Here is a 9289-nt window from a genome sequence, read left to right as displayed (position 1 = left end):
TCTTTATGGTATGAAGTATGCAGCAGGTGGCACTATTAAACAAAACTGGATAAATATGGCGTTATTTTTGTGCCACAATCCTGAGCGAGTAATTGTACATTTTGAGCACAGAGAACTATATTTTGCAAGCACATTACATTATATTTTGAACAGGAATTAACAATCGCAAAAAAAAATTCGCTTGAGAAAAGAAAAACGATTCCGTGCTCAATAAATGTATTTGCTTGTTTGCTATTATCCATATTAACGTGCAGTAATAACTCCTTCTCACGCAGTTTACTCAGGTGCTCTCTCACAAACTTATTCTCTGGGCTCCTGTCAAGTCTCTCTCTTTCTCTCTCTCAACCTCTTAATTCTGTGCGCACTCAACTCTTGACACACGCTCGCTCAACTTACAACAGCGTTACAAGTGTGCCACAAAATCAACCAATCGGAAAATTAAAGATCAATTGTGATTGGCTGTTGGTCTGTAGGCCATTTGTGAACTGTACATGAGACTCCAATGACTTTTAGCTTCGGAACTATTCTGAAGTGTAGGCGCTCACAAAACAAACAAGGTAACGTAGCCGAAGATATCTGTAATGCAAAAGTGCGGCAGCAAGTCGTCGTCGGTACTCCACTATTTGTTGGGAATTTCATATGGATCCAAACCGTTAATAGTGCCGATTTTGTCCACATACCGGTCTCTGGCATCCCTATTTAGCGTATCCCTATAAATCCCCCAACCTTTTCGCGATTTTAACATCTTTTTTCTTTCTCCCAACTCTGCTTCTTCTCGTTCAACTTGCTGTATGTTTACATTCGCGAGGCTATCAACATGGCTGCCACGTCCCAGAATGCAACGCGGCGCCCAAGCCCTATATGGATAATGGCAAACAAGCAAATACATTTTTTGAGCACGGAATCGTTTTTTCTTTGCTCAAGCAAATTTTTTTTTGCGATTGTTAATTTCTGTAATGTGCTTGCAAAATGTAGAATAAATGTACAATTACTCGCTCAGGATTGAGGCACAAAAATAACGCCATAGATAAAAAAGGTTACCACTTTTACAAATACAGGCCACTCAAACAGCTTCATAGGGTTTTTCTATGTCTATATAATTATAATAATATCTGAAAAAATAGCTTAATCTTTGATATTTTTCTTCAGATATAGCTGCTTTTATAGCCCCTACAAGTTTCACATGAGGATACAGGTTTGCATGAGGAACACAGACAAGTTTGGTTTTCTTTATCAATTACTATATTTACTTTATTTGACCACAAGATCAACTTGCATTATTAAAAACATCTGTATGTTAGCCACAACAGGTCTTGAAACACAAAAGAGCGTACATTTGCTCAGGTCTTCGCTCAAGTATAATGTATCAGTAATGTGTATGCAAAGGGAGGAACACAAAACCGGACCTAATTTGAAACAAATGTCAATTCTGAAATCAGCGATTGCGTATTCAGTTTAGTTCCTGTGACTCCCCTTGGGAGCTTCTTCATGTGGTCAAAAATCCAGCTCTTCCCAGTGAGTTCAGATAACCCAGCATCCAGCCTCGTCTGGCCCTGCATTACATATTAATATCATCTTACCAAACATTGTCCGCTGACCCCATTGTGTGACTTCAGCCTGCAATCATTTATGGTTTCCAGTGGTGTGACTTCATCCCCTAATTGTTTAAGAGTGTGTGCATGAATCAACACACTTCTTGAAAAAAACAAGAGAGATATTATAAAGGTTCTGTAAACTGAAACTGCACAAAATTTAACAGCAGAGCATAGAATTTAAACAGAGCACGTGATACTGATTAACTGTACAGTAACATTTTCCAAAGGTTTTATTTATGTATAATATAAATAATATTCATTCATTTTTCAGGCTCAGACTATATTAACAGCACAGCCACAATAATTACTTGCTATTCAAAAAAAAAGTAAAATGCAATAATTCAGTGAAATCAAATTTAAAAAATGCATTTTATAAATACCATTTATTAAACCCCATATTTTGTAAAATGTCAATTATACCCGTCATGTTATTTCCAATAAATTTAATAAATTCATTTTGCAATATAATGGACTGTTTGGCACATGACAGATGCATGACAGTCATACTCTCACATGACATTTTCTTTGTAAAGTGGTGAAATGTGAAGGTATGTTATCAGGAATTACTTTGATGTGAAATATGCTGTGCTGTAAAAAGGCATGCATGACAAAAATCACTCCAGATCTTTCCCATATTAATCTGTATGAACACGTGTGCCTTTTTAGCCAAATTCCTGATTAAGAACTACATTACCCCATTACCCATAATCCTGAAGAGTGACCTACCAATCAGAGAGGGTTGTGTTACCATGGAAACAGAAATAATTTCAAAATAAGCTCCACAGCCTCCTACAGAAGCCTTGCAAACAACATAATCAATCCAATCTTTATGCCCTCATTTATTTGAGATATTTTCTATATATTTAACATTTTTAATAAACAAAAATAGGCAATAGCTTCATGTAAAGGTTTTATTGACTGGTTTATATGAAATGTTTCATGTGTTTAAAAGTTCAAAAACTACAAACCCGATTCCAAAAAAAGTTGGGACATTGTACAAATTGTGAATAAAAACAGAATGCAATGATGTTTCAAATTTTTTCATATTTTATTCAGAATACAACATAGATGACATAGCAAATGTTTAAACTGAGAAAATGTATCATTTTAAGGGAAAAAAGTTGGGACAAGGCCATGTTTACCACTGTGTGTCATCCCCTCTTCTTTTTATAACAGTCTGCAAACGTCTGGGTACTGAGGAGACAAGTTGCTCAAGTTTAGGACTAAGAATGTTGTCCCATTCTTGTCTAATACAGGCTTCTAGTTGCTCAACTGCCTTAGGTCTTCTTTGTCACATCTTCCTCTTTATGATGTGCCAATTGTTTTCTATGGGTGAAAGATCTGGACTGCAGCCTGGCCATTTCAGTACCCGGATCCTTCTTCTACTCTACTCATGATGTTGTAATTGATGCAGTATGTGTAACGGTCGGGACACAGGAGACGAGAGATCCAAGAGCAGTGAGTGTTTATTGGGTAATCCAAAAATCAGAATCAAAACAAGCAGGGGTCATAACCAAAAATCAGTCCAGGAACAAACAAACAGGAAACAAGAAACTCGAAACTAGAGGGAACGCGAGGAAACCAGGTGACAGAAAATAAGGACTCCATGATGACACAGACAGAAAACAGACCGGTTTAAATAGACAGGATCATGACGATGAAAGTGAAGACACCTGAGTGCAATTAACAGGTGTGCAATTACCATGATGAAGGGACAAGGCTTGTGAAGAGAAATGTAGTGCCTGCGCTGAGGTGCCTATGGGGAAGTGAGACCACTAGTGGACACCCAGGGAAACACAGACCAGACACCGTGACATTACCCCCTCCTCTACGGAGCAGCTACCAGATGCTCCACCCGAACACAAGAACAAACCAAGGAACACAGAGACCAGGAGGGAGGTGGACCGGCGGAGGACCAGGCGGAGGGATGGAGGGCCAGGCAACAGAGGGAAACAGAGACAGGAAGTGCCAAAAACAAAAACAAGGATACCAGGAGGGAGGTGGACCGGCGGAGGACCAGGGGGAGGGACGGAGGGCCAGGTAATAGAGAAAAAAAAAAAAAAAAAAAACACAATACCAGGAGGGAATAGAAAGTTCGGGGCCCAGGGCCGAGCTGACAGGGCAAGTATCCCGGGTGGATCAACTGGAACTGGAGCCGTCCGGTCGAGACAGAAGCCCACCAGGGCAGCGCAGAAGACCACCACAGCCGTCCGGTCAAGACAGAAGCCCACCAGGGTGGCTCAGAAGACCACCACAGGCGTGCGATCAAGACAGAAGCCCACCAGGGCAGCGCAGAAGACCACCACATCCGTGCGGTCGAGACTGAAGCCCATCAGGGTGGTGCAGAAGACCACCACAGCCATGCTGTCGAGACTGAAGCCCACCAGGGTGGTGCAGAAGACCACCACAGCCATGCGGTCGAGACTGAAGCCCACCAGGGCGGCGCCGAAGACCACCACCATGGGATCGATAACACAGGAGAGCAAGTCTGGTTAGGCAAGTCTGAAACAGAGAACATGAACAGGTCAAGGGTGGCATGCGTGACCATGACAGGATAAGTCGAGCACTCAGAGAGTTCGGCTGAGACATGAAAAGGCTCTGGTAGTTCAGCAGAGACGTGGAGAAGGTCTGGTAGTTCAGCAGAGACGTGGAGAAACTCTGGTAGTTCAGCAGAGACGTGGAGAGACTCTGGTAGTTCAGCAGAGACGTGGAGAGACTCTGGTAGATCCGTGGTGTTTTGACTGGATTCAGGAAGATCAATGGTGACTTGACTCTGCTCATGAAGATCATTGGTGACTTGACTTTGCTCATGAAGATCAATGGTGACTTGTATTTGCTCATGAAGATCAATAGTGACTTGCCTTTGCCCATGAAGAACACTGGTGACATGACTTGACTCCTGAGGTCTAACTGTGATAGTGCTTAACTCATGAGTGTTAATGGTGACTTGACCCAACTCTGGAGGGTCAACAGGAACCTGACCTGACTCTGGAGGGTCAACGGTGACCTGACCCGACTCTGGAGGGTCAACGGGAAGCTGACCCGACTCTGGAGGGTCCCATGTGGCTGTCATCTTGCGCAGTGGCGCTGGGCCGGCGGCCATCTTGCCTAGTAGCTCTGGGCCGGCGGCCATCTTGCGCAGTGGCGCTGGGCCGGCAGCCATCTTGTGCTGTGGCGCTGGGCTGGTGGCCATCGTGTCTGGAGAGAAGGGTGTGGTCTGTGTATCCCATTGACTACGATGTTGAAGGTAACTGGTGAACCCCCAAAAGTCCAGGAACTCCAGCCCCTTCATCTCCCACCCAGGCAAAGGGTCATCCAGGCAGTCGTTTAATAGGTACTTCAGGGCCTCATCATAATACCCCAATCCTAACGCCAAAGTCCAGAACTCTTGTGCCACACCACCCACCTCATTCCCCCTTTGACGGAGGGTGGTTAATTTACTGAATCTTCTCCTCCGCTCCTCCATGCTGGCTGGAGAACGGAGACAAAACCCCACACCGCTGGATCTGATCTGATGGAGTCCTTCTGTAACGATCGGGACACAGGAGACGAGAGATCCAAGAGCATGGAGTGTTTATTGGGTAATCCAAAAATCTGAATCAAAACAAGCAGGGGGTCATAACCAAAAATCAGTCCAGAAACAAACAAACAGGAAACTAGAAACTCGAAACTAGAGGGAACACGAGGAAACCAGGTGACGGAAAATAAGGACTCCATGACACAGACAGGAAACAGACCGGTTTAAATGATGTTTTATAACAAAGTTTGGGAGGAGCAGTCGCAGTTCATTAACCTGATTAACACAAGTGGAGACCAATCAGTAATCAACTCATGACAAGGTATAAATAACAGCAGAACCTACATCTGTTCATTGACAGTTTTCAGCAGTCAACAGCTCTTCAGCTCTCCTCTCTGCAAAACCATGTCTTAAAAACTAAGCTCTTCATCCAATGAAGAAGTAAACATCACCCGGGATGCACCTTTGCATTCCAACGGCCACGCGACCATCCTTCCTACATCGGACGATGCACCTGAGCCCCAGGCTTCTTCTCGCGGCCGCACACCGGCCCGATCAGCCCTGCGCTCACCAAGACGCCGAGGTCAGCCTTCACCACCCCCGGCAAGACTCCCATCTTCTCCGGCATCCTCCTACCGCTTGGCCACCCCGACGATCCCACCTATCGGGAAATGGACCGTAGCTGGAATAAGGCAAGCGCTGGGGAATGCAGACATACAGGCTTCACGAAAAATGCACAAAGCGGAGCTGTATGATCTGTATGTTTCTTTACAATCAACGCCCAAGACGACCCACAGACAGAGCAAAACCTGTACTGCCCGAAACTCACCGGTCCAGTCACCACCTTCAAGTTCCCACACATGATCCGGGTCGCTTCATCAATCGACCCGCAGGAACAAGCCTTCAACGAGCCTGGGCCGCGCCCCACAGTCCACCATGGCAGGTCCACTTCGACTTACCGACGAGGTCCAGCCCTTCACCACTGCTTACGCCGCAGCAGCACAGCATGCAGCCGGGCCCAGCAGCCCCCCCACAGCTACTCGCGCAGACACTCCCGCTGTTCATAACCCTTTTCCCTTTAAGTAGCATGACAGGCCTAACTATGTCAACAATCTTACCCACCAGGTTACAACCCTGCCCACTTCCAGTGGCCTGCAGCTCCAGTAGCTCAGAAAAGCGCGGGCCCGCCCCCGCCGGCAGCTCATGCCTACAATCCATCCTATCATCCTTCCTTTCCTCCACATCATCCAACTAACTTTTCTTTTCAAACCTCAACAGGTCATCAAAGCGTGAGGCCACCGACGACATTTAGAGACCTGGCGCATACCCTCCCCAGCTCCTCTCTCCAAACTAAAAATCAATATTCTCTTTTAACAGCAACACCAATGCCCATTCCGCCTAATGCCGTCGCAATGGAACCACCTCCTGTGTCACAAAATATCCGGGCACAGATCCTCGCAGGTGCGGACGTAGATCTCTCATCTCTACTCTCTCTGCTCCCCGCAGCCCAATCAGACAGGCAAATCGACTGCGGGGATTTCTCCGTCACTTTAAAAAACCCAATCACCCACTCATCCCGCCTTCTGTCATTTTTCGAATTTACAATTGCTTTTGCTCGATATACAGAAATTATCTTTTCAGCTTTCCCCCACCGGCGGCGCAAACTGAATGATTACTTGGCAATAATAGCAGAGCTCGCGCTGTCCTATGAGGGCGGGCATTTCTTCACTTATCACAAACTCTTCGCAGCTAAGAGTGCAGTGCGAGTCGCCCAGTGGAACCAGTGCACATACATCTCCACAGCAGGGTGTTTCTGGGATGTAAAAACATTTCCTGTGCAGTCTGCAGGTCAGTGGCACACTCAACCATGTTGTGCCCCCAAGTTAATCCTTCTATTCCACCCTACCCAGGAACCAGCCCAGTGAGATCCGCCAGCTACGTGCCACGTCCTGCAACCGGCGTAGCAAATCAAAAATCAAAAAAACCCTCCTTTGAAGGAAGCAGGCAGCCCTGCAACCAGTTTAACGCTGGCAAATGCACCAAATCGCTTAAATACCAAGACATAGATCAAGCAATCGACATGATCAAAATCGCCGGTCGGGGCGCTTTGCTCGTAAAAATCGACATTACTTCAGCCTTCAAAATTATGCCTATCCATCCGGATTCATGGCATCTTTTTGGAGTACGCTGGCATGGGAAATACTACTTTGCCGTGCGCCTAACCTTCGGATGCAAAAGCAGCCCAAAAATTTTCAACATGCTATCAGAAGCAGTTTGCTGGATCTTGTCAAACAATTACGCCATTCCCCACCTCATTCACCTGCTAGATGATTTTTTAATAATTTTGCCCCCCGAAGCCATCCCAGCCTCGCATTTCCTTACAGTCCAAAAAGTCTTTTACGAACTCGGAATTCCTATTGCACAAGAAAAAATGATGGGTCCGGCCAAATCCATCGAGTTTCTCGGGATTAAATTGGATTCAGACAAATTCCAAGCATCCCTGCCCAAAGAGAAAATCGTCCGAATCATTTTAGTCTCATCTACCCTCCTTGACAACCCAAATTGTTCTAAACGTGAACTACTATCCCTGCTCGGCCACCTAAATTTCCCTATGTGTATCATTCCGCAAGGCCATGTCGCGATGAACTCAAGTTATGGTTAACATTCCTAAACCAATGGAACGGCCTATCCTTTTTTTCCGCCACCTCGTTTTGTCCCCCGTCGATATCCGATTGTTCACAGACGCCACCCCCTCAGTTGGTTTCGGAGGATTTTACCAAAGTCATTGGTTTGCGTCTCCTTGGCCACCACTATTACAGGACATACCTCTGTCCTCCGCATTATTTGAGATTTACCCTATAGTAGTAGCAGCTTTTCTGTGGGGAAAAGAATGGACCACTAGCAGCATTCTGGTGCATTGCGACAACGACGCAACAGTGCATTGCATTAATAAGGCCGCTCTCATTCACAGGTTATAATGCCTCTTTTAAGATGCCTCACCTGGATCTCAGTGTGCGACCAATTCATCTTAGTCGCCAAACACGTTCCGGGCTCGGATAACCAAATCGTTAACTCTCTCTCTCGCTTTCTGTTTCAGAAATTCATGACTCTGGCTCCAGGGGCGGACCATTTCCCAACGCCCGTTCCTCCATATTCAGAACTGATATTCCCGTAACACATCTGCTAAAACCCCTCCTCGACACATCACTCGACACCATCCTCCAGCAAACCTACGTGACCGCTTGGAGATGTTTTAAAACATTCCACTTATCCTATAACTTACCATTCCCAGACATTTATTTATTCATCATTACACCTCGCAGGCAGACGGTGGAGCCTGTCTCACCGACATGGCAACCGCTTCTTCCTCATCTATTAACCAACAAGGCCTGCTGGAGGCAACGCGAGATCTCCTGGTCAAACGACCACGCTTCTAAAACGTCAGCCCGCCAAATCTCTGCGTTTTTGGGGGGTTCGTAGTCCGGCGGCTGTCCTTTTGCTCTCCTGTTTTGGGGGGAGTACTCTGGGTTCGGGCCACATCCCGAGCTCGGAGCCCTCCACCCGCACAAATACGCCAAATACGCATTACCTTACTGTATTAAATATACGTAGATGTGAACTCGTGAAATTATGTTTTATAACAAAGTTCGGGAGGAGCAGTCGCAGTTCATTAACCTGATTAACACAAGTGGAGACCAATCAGTAATCAACTCATGACAAGGTATAAATAACAGCAGAACCTACCTCTGTTCATTGACAGTTTTCAGCATCCCCCCTCCACCCCATTTCTCCTCACTTATACATCCATCTACTCTTACCACAACCGGGGGGAGAACTCTGGGTTTGGGCCACATCCCAAGCTCGGAGCCCTCCACCCGGACAGCACGCCAAATACGCATAACCTTACTGTATTAAATATACGTAGATGTGAACTCGTGAAATAGACAGGATCATGACGATGAAAGTGAAGACACCTGAGTGCAATTAACAGGTGTGCAATTACCATGATGAAGGGACAAGGCTTTGTGGGAAATGTAGTGCCTGCGGTGAGGTGCCTATGGGGAAGTGAGACCACTAGTGGACACCCAGGGAAACACAGACCAGACACCGTGACAGTATGTGGTCTGGCATTGTCATGTTGGAAAATGCAAGGTCTTCCCTGAAAGAGACGACGTCT

The sequence above is a fragment of the Carassius carassius genome, chromosome 45 (genome assembly GCF_963082965.1).
Source record: "Carassius carassius chromosome 45, fCarCar2.1, whole genome shotgun sequence".
In the NCBI taxonomy this organism is placed as follows: Eukaryota; Metazoa; Chordata; class Actinopteri; order Cypriniformes; family Cyprinidae; genus Carassius; species Carassius carassius.
This window is presented reverse-complemented; position numbering follows the sequence as displayed.